At 37.5% G+C, this 12,828-nt stretch overlaps 1 protein-coding gene across 6 annotated transcripts in view; it reads left to right on the forward strand.

Moving 5' to 3' along the window:
- Positions 1–12,828, forward strand: part of PIP5K1B (phosphatidylinositol-4-phosphate 5-kinase type 1 beta) — a 338,296-nt gene that overhangs the window by 293,459 nt on the left and 32,009 nt on the right. Inside the window, exon 14 of one of the 6 annotated variants that reach the window (XR_011967427.1) lies at positions 6,140–10,584. The exons of the other annotated variants lie outside the window; for them this stretch is intronic. The gene's annotated coding sequence lies outside the window, so the exon portion shown is untranslated. The remainder of the gene's footprint in view (positions 1–6,139; positions 10,585–12,828) is intronic. 6 annotated transcript variants of the gene reach the window in all.

Raw genomic sequence — 12,828 nt, forward strand, 5'->3', positions numbered from 1 at the left:
ATTTCAGTGGTTTAGGGAACTCTTGGTGAAGAAACTACCTTTAAAAATGCAGGTCTGCAGTTGCATGGTCAATTTAAAAGTAGTCTGGGACCTTGAGAGGTTAGGTGACTTGCCCAGGGTCACACAATCAAGATATGTCCAGGGCAGGATTTGAACCCCAAAACTTCCTGACTTCAAGACCAGTTCTCAATCTGCCACTCCATGCTGATTCTTACTGCCCCTTTTGGGCATGTGAAATAACAAAAGAGATGAAACAAGAGTAGAAATTTGACCATTCTGTGTGATATATTTCATTCCATTTTCCAAAGTGTTTAATCATTAATTAGTCCATCCAGATGTTCCTTTGAAGGTGGAATTCCATAAAGTCTGGCACGTAGACATGTCTGGTCAAAGTCACGTCTTCAGAGAGTTCCTAAATACCAGACAAGGGCTCAGTCAGTGGAGCCAGAATGCTAACACTTAAAGGCAATTTAAATATACACTCCAAAGTCCTGACAAGATTTTACAGTAAATGAGGTATATGGGTCTCTCTACCCACCACTTTGAATAAAGCAGTGCTTCCCTTCTTATTCTTATCAAAAACACACTGATTTGACGGCTATTTGGCTCAACCTACCATAGTCAAAGAGCCCCATATCACACTTTAATCTTTGACTTTTAAAATATTTCTATTCCTTATAAGAAGGCTTGTGGTAGGGGAAAACAGCTTATGGGTATGCTTGTATGCCTACTCTGTATTAATTCTGAGTTCAGAATGTATGTGGGTAATACTAGTGGTAGTAACAATATTAATATACACTTATATAGTGCTTGAAGGTGTTTGCAAAGTGCTTTACAAATATTATTTTATCCTCACAACAATTCTGGGAGGTAGATGTCATAATCATTCCTCTTTTACAGATGAGGAAACTGAGGCAGACAGTGGTTAAATGACATGCCCAGGGTCACACAACTGTCAAGTGTCTATGGTTGTATTGGAACTCAGGTGTTGCTGATTCCACATCCACTGTACCACCCAACCATCTCTAGTAGAGTGGAATGTATACTGGCACTATAGATAAAAGATCTGTGTTCAAATTCCTCCTCTGCCTTTTCTATCTTAATGGGCCTCACTTTCTTTATTTGTAAGATGAGATGGCTAGATCATTCAATAACTTCTTTCATCCCTTGTAGCTGTAGATCTGTGTTCCTATCGAGGATCCTGTGAACATGATGGGAGAATGAAAATCAAATCTGATTCATCTGCTTAGGGAGGCAAATAGAACAAACCCTGAAATTTCCCAATTCATTCAAACAATCCTGAAAATTTCTCTTGATTCTTACTTGTAGGCTTCTCTGCCACTATTGGCATTAGGTACACTCCATCCACTATTTCCAAACTGCATATTGGCCTATTGCTAATGACTCAAGATGGTGTTCATCGAGCTATGAGCCTCTCTAGCAAAGACAGACAGTTTCTATAACATCTGCTGATCATTCAAGTCAGAGCATAAAATCATTCTGGTAGTGCTCGAGTCATGCTGGAGGAAGCTACTGCCCATCCATTCCACTTTTAAGGTAGCAGGCCCATGAAAAATCAATCCTGCTTAAAGTTTTCTAATAGCCATGATCCTGCTTGCTGCTTGGTAGTAATTGAAACACACACAAAATGATGCTGAAAGCAGAGTTTTGTGGTAATCCAGTTGAATACTCTTTTTTCTAGTGGTTTCAGATGTTGAAGGCTTATAATTACTTTACGGCAGACAGTACCCCTAACATACCTAAGTATGATCACTTCAGCTTTACACCTTTTTGTCACATCTGTGCTGAATTGATACGTCCTGAAGGTAAAGGCACAGATTCTGACTAAACAGTCCTACCGTAGTATAGAAGACCTTTACTTCAGAGTTCAGTATATTTTATAATTAGCAAAACAGGAAGAAGCTATCTTCTAAAATATTGTTGTAGATATTTCTGACATTCTTTTTTTGAGAGCTCAGCATATAATTTATGCTACTCTCCAAAGGATGAAAGTTTTCTTATTCATAAGTTCATTAGATGAGATGATGATTTTCCCAAAATGGTGAAACTTTGGCAAAGGCATTGGCTATGGAGCCAAGAGGACCTGGGTTCAAATCCTGCGTCTGCTGTTTGCTACATGTGTGACTTTGGGTGAGCAAATCTCCAATGAGTTCAGAAGAGGTGAAAAGGTAGTCATCCTCTGATGCCTTAGGGGAAGATCAAGGCAAGAATAACAAATGATAGATAAGAATGGTTGGTTTGTGATCTGTTGCTTTAAAAGGATTACCTATATTGATGTGAAATCTATTGAAATGTATGAAAATACCAAGTATGTGTGTCTCATCGCAGTTATGGAAATGCCTGACTCTGGTGCGTTTAGTCTGGGAATTCTGTCATTGAGATGCTACATGGAAAGATAATTATTTGGACTGAGCACTCTGATGGAGAGACAGAACGCAGCATGTTCCACATAAGTGAAACTTCTACCTCTACCTTGACTAACATTTCCCTTCAACTTTCAATGGAAATAGCCAGAATTCTGAAACTAAGGGCTTTCAGCCCTTGTCTAGAGCTAACACCCTGGGAAATAGTCTCTATAAAGGTATAACCTTGAATTTGCTAGTCCACTTACTGAATACCTAGAAAAGAAAGTTCTTGCCATCTGTCCAATGGTTCAACATTAGAAACTAATGATTTTAACGCTGGAAACACATTTCAGGAGTCAGGAGGACCTGAGCTCAAATGCAGCCTCAGTCACTAGCTATGTGATCCTGGGCAAGTCACTTAACCCTAATTGCCTTAAAAAAAAAAAAAGATATTCAAGATATTTTTTTAAAAAGATATTCCATAATCACATACGGAGAATTTAGCTTCAAGTTAGATGGAACAGTCTCATGGTCCTAAGGGTGTAATGTCAAAGGCTGGACGCATCCTTATTCCAAAGGCTCTTGGCAAATTTTTACTCTGTTTAGGGCAGAGACTACCACTGGCTCCTCCCAAGTTCTTGCTGACTCCTTTAGCAACTTTAATTTCATTTCATTGAAAATAACAATGCTGATGATGAATAGTTTGTTTAACTCACTGCATATCAACTTCAAAGTGCCATTTGTCCCATAAGAATCTATTGTAGGCAGATGGGTTAGCTTCTCAAACATTAGATTATGCTATCTAAAGGAAAAGAAGAAAAATTAAATCCATACTTTGGACTAAAATGATCAAATGATACTAAAAAGAGACTGCCACTATTTTTTTTCCTTGTTAGAAGTTGCAAATTTTACTGTCTTAAAAATAACATTCCATCCCTAAGCAGAATTAAGAGAATAAAGAAAAGCATGCCAGCATTTTTGTGGCTTAAAAAACAGCATTATCACAGAAACACTGCTCTTCAAAGCAATTAATATCATTTCTGGCCCCTTGAACTGCTTTAGAAATGTTTGCTGCACTCTATTCAAGAGGAGAGATTGCATCAAAGAGAAGTAAAGGTGTAGATGCATCATCTTTGACCCAGAAGCTTGAAAACGCATACTCTTGACAATTAACATCACAGCCCAGAGAGACCAAAAGAAACTTCATGGTGGCTCAGGAAAGGGGCAGTTTAGCCTCTTGACTGGGTCAACCTTCAAATGAGATCTCTGATTCTGGCTACACAGAGTTTACTCCTTTTTAGTCATCCTCCCCAAAGATGAGCCTTTCCACAATTGGCATCATAAATATTTGTCAGATTGAAATGAACTGAATTGAATTGGCATATTCAGAAATCCTAAAGAACTTGGGCCATCTTGAAATGGAATTAAAAGTACATACCTTTGGAATGGATAACCAATCCATCAAATCAATACACTGTTATCGACCTTTGAACTCCCTTTCTTACTGCTGTTCATGCCTAACCAAGTCCACCAACCACCTTCTCTAGTCCTCCTTATCCTACTTACCAGCCTTATCTTTTCTGTGCTGCCTATACTCTCCCCCTCATCCTCGTCTTCCTCTTCACTCAACCTTGGACTTCTCCTTTGGGTCTGCTGGCTCTCATGAGTTAGCTTTCAGCTTATCTTGTGCATGTCTCCACATCACTTCTCAGCAATCTTCATACCATACCACCTACTCCAATCCTTTCCAGTTCCCCTTTCTATATGGTCTTCCCCATTCTAAGGTTTTTGAAAGCAAGGATTTGTTTTTATTTATTCCAACACTTGGCAAAATTCTTGGCACATAGTAAGCAAGTACTTACTCTAGCTTTATCTAGCTTTCTACCTATCTGCTGAATCATACAATTGTGCTGGCTGGGTCTACTACAAATTTTTGATATCTAATCAGAACTTCTTATTCATTGCTGCATAGCAGTCCTTTTATTTTATCCTGATAAGGGGGGGGGGTCTACCATAGCATCCACAGGAGATGTTCTAAGCCATCTCCCTTCTCTTGAGAGTCAGCATGGTACAGCAGAGAGAACGTACACAGAGCCTTGAATCAGAGGGTTCCAACCCTGCCATTTAACTCTCCTTGTGACCTTGTACAAAGAATAACTTCCCTGGGCCTCACCTTCTTCTCCATAAATGAGATGATTATTATAAATAGCCTCTGGAACTCCTCCTACCTCTGGAGCTATATCTGATGACTTAGGAATAAACAAGTATTTACAAGTATGTAAGATGAAGCTAGACTACATTCATCGGGGGTTTTTTTCTAGAAATAAAGAAATCTTCAACATCCTCTTATATAGTGTCAAGTGATGTTCTAATGAATCTGTCTGTGTAAGCAGATCTAATCAAAAGCCCAAACAGGGACAAACAGCTAACCATCTGGTGATCAAAGAAACAGGACATGTATCCTGTTTTACTTAAGGAAAGAAAAGACTATGTTAAAAGAGAGGGAAAGGACAGGATGATTGGGAGAGAAAGAACTGAGGTTAGTACCGTATGTTCCCTGAACATATGTGGAAAGAGACAGGCCATAAAGCACTCATTAGTTTTGCAAGGGGAAATCTGAGTGTTCCAGCCTGGGAAGATTATTGATGACAGCTCTCAGCATTCCTGCAAGGCTATTGTTGGCTGATGAGGCCAGACTAATGCTGCTGGTAAGAGAAATAAGCATTTTTGTAAATGACAGAAAAGCCAATGTGACATCAGAGAGCCATTAGAGTCTGCCTCTGGGAGAGTTCTGACTCAGATGGAGTTTAAAAACAAAAACCTTGATAGCCAGCACACTGTATATTATATTATTCTGGCCTCCAAAAAGAGCAAGGGAAGGTAGAGTTCATGTAACTAGAGGCTTTTTTGACTTCTACAGATTGGGGATGGATATAGTTTGGGTCATTTTTCTACTTATTGGGAGGGAAGGCAGTGAGGAATAGTGAAAAACTTGCTGGATATGGAATGAGGACATGGGTTTGAATCCTGTCTTTGCTTCTTTAATCCCCGAATGACTTTGGACCAGTCACTTCAACTCTCTGAGCCTTCCCATCTATAAAGTGAGGGATGTGGGATGAGCTGATCGCTAAGGTCCATTCTAAGGTATGATCCTATGATCTGTGAGGCTGTGAAACAGCAGAACTGGGAATCATAAACTGATCTCTGGGCAGTTAGAAACAAATTATGTTTGCCTTTGCTTCAGATTATCTAGATAGTTCTGAAGTATGGGGCTAATGGGCATGGGGAAACTGAATTCTGTAGGTTGGGAGCACCCACTATATCTGTTAAAAATCTAATGTCCAAGTTATATCAAATTAAATTAATAACTAATTGATTGATTATTAATAAATTAATAATTAAATTAATAAACTTAAATATTATATAAAATAAAAGTTGTATATTATATTAAAATTGGCTTGAAAAATAGAAGAATAAAAGTCATTCCTTATATGAACTGATGGAGAGTGAAATCAGCAGAGCCAAGAAAGCAACATATATGATGGTTACAACAATGTAAATGGAAAGAACGACCACAAAACAATTAAAATATATGTTGCAAAATTATGAAAAGCAAACAAGTCCCCAAGTAAAAAAATTCTGAAAAGACATCCTCTTTCTGCTCCTTTGTAAAGGTGGAAGGTCCATGAGTATAGAACATTACATTTATTTTTAGGCTTTTTCAATATATTGATCAGTTGTGCTTATTTTTTTCCTATTCTTACTCTCTTTAGAAAATATTTGTTTTAGGTAATGGCTTTCTGGAAGGGGAGAGAGAAAGGTAACAGAAGAAATTCTGGCAACGTAAAAATAAAGGGCATCAATTAAAAAAAAGTTTAAGGAAGAAGAAGAATCTTCCCCCAATGGATGTATGCTCAGAGGATTTGGACAAGCAGATTACAAAAAAAGAAAAGCAAGTCATTGACAACCATAAGAAAATGCTCCAAATCACTAATAATAAAGAAAAATACACATTAAAATAATTCTGAGGTTTCACCTCATAACCATAAAATTGAAAAAAGATGGAAATGGAAATGTTTGAGAAACTCTAAACCACTATTGGTAGAGCTGAGAATTGGTTGACCATCCAGAAAATAATTTTTTTTGAATTATGCTATTTTTTTAATCAGCAAACTATAAATACCCTTTGACTCAATATAATACTTCTAGGCATGTACCTCAAGAAGGTCACAGATAGAAAGAAAAATCCTGTATACACAAAAATATTTATAGTGTCACTCTTCATAGTAGCAAAAAAATAAGAAGGAAAGTGATTGAATAAATCACAGGTAGATGAATCTAGTGGGAAATTGTTATACTATAAAGAATGTGGAGAATTCAGAGAAACTTGGGGAGAGTTGTATGTGCTGATTGGAGAGTAAAGTGAGCAGAATTAAAAGAATCGTTTACATGATATCTACCACAAAGGAAAGTAACATCAAGAAATTTCAAAACTCTAACCGTGTAGTAGCCAATCAACTTCGGCATGAAGCACATTTCCCTTCTCTCAGAAGAGAAGCATTGTTAGATTAGAGATGCAGAATGGGATATGCGCTCTCACACATGACCAAGTCAATGACGCAAGTGATTGTGTTTATTCGTTTTGCTTGTCCGCATTTAGTGCAATGAAGGATACTTGAGGCATAAAGGGAATCACTGGGAGGTAATAGTAATGTTAAAAAAAAGAATGTTAATAAAACATTTTTTAAAAAAAGATTGGAAACATTCAGTATTAAGAATATTCAATTATATTACTTCTGAAAACTAATCTTTCCATTCTAAATGTATAAGTAAACTTTATGGTCTTGTCAATGGACTTACTGGTTTTTCAGGATAAAATCTTCCTTTGAGAGAGATGGCTTAATGGCTTATAAATGTGTACCCCAAAGGAAAATCTTGGAATCACTTGTCAAAAGTAAACAGATATTAAATCCAAATGGGCTTAGTGCCCAGGAGATCAGCTGAACACTTAAAAAACCTACAGGACAGCAGCCAGAATATTCCCAAATGCCAGAGCTGATGAGAAAGAGGACTCTAAATTGATCGGTAGCCTAGACACACAAATGGAAACCCATTATAGAATAGTTTGCCTCTCTTATCTCTGGGGAGAGCTATAAGAAAGAAAGAATTTGCTGTTAGTTTCTTCTGTACTTGTAGGTTCAATTTATTCCTTACTTGATCTTTTTTACTTTAATAATTCTATTTTAAAAGAATATTTTAGTGAAAATAAATATATGCAAGTCCATCTGTATACATTAGAGCTGGGTTTCATAAATTTAGCTTTGACCACCTCCAAAGTGAAAGTCTTTCTTGATTCACCATGTAGTTATTAAAAGATAGCTTGGTGGTTTAGAAGCGAGAACCCTGGAATTGCAGTGTGGAGTGCTGTACTTGAAATTCTGCTTATTATTTGTATGGTTGTTATCCAGTCCTTCAGTCACATCCAACTCTACATGACCCCATGGACAAACATGAGGTCTTCTTATCAAAGAAGCAGGGTAGTTTGCCGTTTCCTTCTCCAGTGTGTCCCTATTTTACAAATGAGGAACTGAGGCTAATAGGGACTTGTCTATGTTAAGTGTCTAAAGTCACATTTGAACTCAGATCTTCCTTACTCCTGTTCCAGTGCTCTATCCATTGTGCCACCTAGCTGCCCCTATTAGTTGCATAAGCCTGGGTCAATCATATAATCTCTCTCAGCCTCAGTATCCCCATTTGTAAAATGGAAATAATAATAGTACCCACCTCAGAGTTTCATGGGGATCAAGTCAGATAATACACATGAAGCACTTTACAAACCTTAAAATAGCATACAAATGTTAGCTATTTATTATTATTAAATATCTACTACAGTAAAAAACACTTTATTAAGTGATGGAGATAAGACAACAGAAATTCCTTGCCTCCAAGGAGATTGTATTCTCTAATGAGGATAAAACATTTATAGAGATAAGTCAATAAAAGGAGAGAGAATGTTAGAATAGAATAACTTGGAAGAACAAGAAAGCATTCACGTAGGAATGGCATGCACCTGCGCCTCAAAGGAAGATAAAGATTTTAAGAGGTTGAGGGGAGGTAGAAGTTCATGCCATCTTAGAGAGACCACCTAAGCAAAGACAAAGAGATGGAGATGGGATGACAAGTTTGGGGGTTATCTCTATTGGACCAGTTTAGCTGAAAATGGAGGAAATAATTTGATAGAAACCCAGAAAGGTAGTTGGCAGCCAGATTGTGGGAGGCGTTTAAATACTAGGCTGAGTTTGAATTTATCCTAAAAGACATAGAGAGTCATTGTGGTGATTTTTTTTTTTTTTTTGGGCAAAGGGATGGCATGGTCAGATCGGGAGATCAGGAAAATTGTTTGGACAGCTATGTAGAAAAAAGATTAAAGAAAGAAGAGACCAGAAGGAAGACAGTTGAAATAGTATAGTCTTAGGCAAGAAGTAATAAGAGTCAGAACCAGAGCAATAGCAATGTATGGAGAAAAGAACAGGTGTGAGAAATTGTGTCAGAGCAGAATTGACAAGACTTGTCAACCAATTGGTTTGGAAGAGTGAGGGAAAAAAGCCAAGGAGGATTCCGATATTGTAAACCTGGATATAGGGGGGGGTGTTCTGTATGGAAATAGGGAAGTTTGGAGAGGGGAAGGGTTAGGAGGAAAGATAACAGCCTCTGTTTAGGACATATTAAGTTTAAGATACCTAGAAGACGTGGTGGAATGTATCATGAATGATAAAACATTTATTTAGCACTTACTGTTTGCTAGGCACTATGCTAAGTGCAAGACATACAAATACAGGAAAGCAAGACACTCCCTGCTGTCAAGAAGGTCAAAGAGAAGAAGGTATGTTCTAGTACCATGTTATCAATGCTGTCTGCATTTTCTACCTGGGACAAATTTCCAGGTGCCTTATCTTACTTATGGCGCTGGAAGTAGATAAAAGACGGCATGTCTGTAGCAATGTGTAGATCTTCATATGTCATTGATTTGTTTTCCATTGTCCTAAAGAATTTTATGGGGAAAAATGAATTGAACCAAATGCAAAATATACCTTTCCTTATTTCCAGTTGCAATTAAATTATCTTGTTTGGATTAAATTTTAATATCAAAAGCCTCAATATTTCCCCAAATTTCCAGTCATTCAGCAAATATCTAATGTAAAGGAAGAGATTTAGAGCCAGAAGGAAATTCAGACATGACCAAATCCAGCCTCCCTCATTTTACAGATGAGGACAGTGAGGCCCAGGATGGTTAAGTAATTTGTCCACCGTGTCAATGCTAATAAATGACACAGCTTGGATTCAAATTCGGGTCTTCCTACTGTAAATCCAGCCTTGTTTCCACTATATGATTTATTGAACACCTAGAATATGCAAGAAAAAGCTGAAGGTATATAAAATTATAAGACAAAATTTATATCCTCATTTAGGAGACAGTGCAGCCAAGTGAAAAGAGTGCTAGCTGTGAAATCAGAAAACCTGAGTTCAAATCCTGCCTTGAACTCTTACTATCAGTATAAACTTGAGCAAGTCACTTAACTTCCTTGAGCCTCAGCTTCTTAATTTGTAAAATGAGGTGGGATGAACTAGATGACACAACTGAAAAAACAACAGAAACAATCCTTTGTTTTTATGAATTCTACTTTCCTTTCAAGGTCTACTTTAAAAACCCCACTTTCTCTTGGAAACTAAAGTGATTTCCTTCTCCTTTGAAATCCAATATTATATGTTTTCTTCCCAAAATACAGCACAAGTTTTTTTAAGGGACGTAGATCTAGTCTGACACTTCCTGACACCTTTTGATGTTTTTTTGGCAAAGACACTAAAATCTTATGCCATTTCCTTCTCTAACTCATTTTAGAGATGAGGAAACTAAAGCAGAGTTAAGTGATTTGCCCACAATAATATAGCTAGTAAGTATCTGAGGTCAAGTTTGAACTCAGGTCCTCCTGATTCTCAAACTAATGTTTTATCCACTGCATCACCTAGCTGCTCCTAAGCTAGGAATAAATGGGGGAAAACATGTGTGCCATCACGAAGACTATAGATACTGTTCCAGTATCTTTAAAAGCCAAATGGAATGTTGAGGAAAAGGCAGTTTGAACTGACATTTGGAAGCTACAGGTGAAAAATGCTTTATTATGAGGTGTTTTTCCATGTGAAGTCAAGGCAAGAATAGGTATTTTTAACTTCTGAGCTGTGAAGATTTATAGAGAGCTTATAGAAGACAGAAGATCAGGGAAAAAATTGTGTTAGAACTATCTTAACTATTATATTGTAGAAATCTGTTATATTGTGGGGGGAAGGGGAATTATGAAAAGAAGTCTATGACAAGTGTGTCTGGTAAAGACACTGGTTTTCTGTCATGACTGGAGAAAAACTGGAGAAGAAAGAGAGAAAAGAGATGGAGAGCTCTTTTCTGATGAAATTTTTAATAAGTTTATCTTATAAAGAGGATATTTAAAAAAGAGCCTTTTGATTGAAACTAAATGGTATGGGACTATGTTTTCTTAAGTAAAGAGAAATCATTGATTTAATAGTGAGTGTTTATGGCAACTCTGGCTGCGACATTTCTCCAAATTGTTTTTCATTTCACCAAAATGTTATGAGTAATTCTTTATGTCTCAGTTATCACTGAATTAATTTGTTAATAAATTTCATGTTTAGTCATTTCAATATTTAAACATGAAATTAAGGCATTTACTATGCAGAAAGTATAAGTAATTGCCAATGGGAAAGGTTTCTCCTGTTTCACAAACAAATTTATTGAACAAATAATAATTAAGGAACTTGAATAGAGGCTTAAGCTGATTAAGTAATGAAAAAGAGGTTGTTATTTTACTAATTAGAAAGAAAATATCCAGTTTGAGGTGGAGCCAAGATGGCAGAGTTAAAGCAGGGACTTGCTAGAGCTCTCCTCGCTAAAATACCCAGCCAAATACCTATAGAAAATGACTCTAAACAAATTCTGAAGCTGCAGAACCCACAGAATGACATAGTGAAGCAAATCTCCAACTCAAGACAGCCTGGAAGGTCAAGGGGAAGCATCTATTGCTCTGGGCAGGAAGCAGAGCATACCAGCACATACAGCACCTGAGCAGGCCTGGGGTGGAGGGTGTCATGGGGCTGAATCACTGGCACCTGTGGCAGTTTCCAGACTTTACAACCCCAAAATGCTGAGGACAAATTGGAAGGTCAGTGGAAAAAATCTGTTGGATATGTGTGAGAGAGTGGAGTGGTCTCTTCCCAGCCCCAGGATGGCAGAGGGAGAGGAGCCCACAGCAGGGCAGCAGCAGTGGCTGTTTCTGGATCTCTAAGCCCACAGACTGTGGGGAGATTGAGTGGCTGACTGTTCATCCCCCCACACCCCCACTGGAAGCAGAGAACTACCTTGAGAAAGAGCTCAAAAGTCAAACAATTGGCTGGGAAAATTAGCAAAAATGGGGAATAAAATCAGGCTATAGAATCTTACTTTGGTGATAAGGAAGATCAAAACATACAACCAGACTATGCCCAAAGGGCTACAAAAATGTGCATACCCTTTAACCCAGCAATATCGCTACTAGGACTATATCCCCAAGAGATCATAAAAATGGGAAAGGGTCCCACATGTACAAAAATATTTATAGCAGCACTCTATGTAGTTGCCAAAAACTGGAAGTCAAGGGGATGTCCATCAATTGGGGAATGGCTGAATAAATTATGGTATATGAATTTAATGGAGTACTATTGTGCCATAAGAAATGATGAACAAGAAGACTTCAGAGAGGCCTGGAAGGACTTATATGACCTGATGCTGAGTGAAAGGAGCAGAACCAGGAGAACTTTATGCACAGCAACAACCACAGTGTGTGAGAGTTTTTTCTGGTAGACTTAGATTTTTGTAATAACACAAGAACTTCTTACCAAAAAAAAAAATCCCAATGGAGGATCTCAAGGCAAAATGCCTGCCACACTCAGAGAGAGAAATATGGAAGTCACTCACACATTGTAGCAGATCATGTTTGTGTATGTGTTTGTGTATCATGCTCTGATTTGTTATACGATTTCTTTCATTTATCTTAGTCTGACTACATAGCATGACTATAGTGAAAATATACTCAATAGGAAAGTATATGTAGAATCTATACAGAATTGTATGCAGTCGTGGGGAGGGAGGGGGGTAGTGGGGAGTAGGTGGGGAGGGATAAAATCGCAATTGTATGGCAGTGATTGTTAAACATTACAAAATAAAAAATAAAAAAACAATGCCATTGAAAAAAAAAAACATACAACCAGAAAGAGACAACAAAGTCAAAACTCCTACATCTAAGGCCTCCAAGAAACATATCAATTGGTCTCAGGCCATGGAAGAGCTCAAAAAAGATTTTGAAAATCAAGTAAGAGAAGTAGAGAAAAAATGGGAAGAGAAATGAGAATGATG

This window comes from Notamacropus eugenii, chromosome 1 (assembly GCF_028372415.1).
Source record: "Notamacropus eugenii isolate mMacEug1 chromosome 1, mMacEug1.pri_v2, whole genome shotgun sequence".
NCBI classification, from domain to species: Eukaryota; Metazoa; Chordata; class Mammalia; order Diprotodontia; family Macropodidae; genus Notamacropus; species Notamacropus eugenii.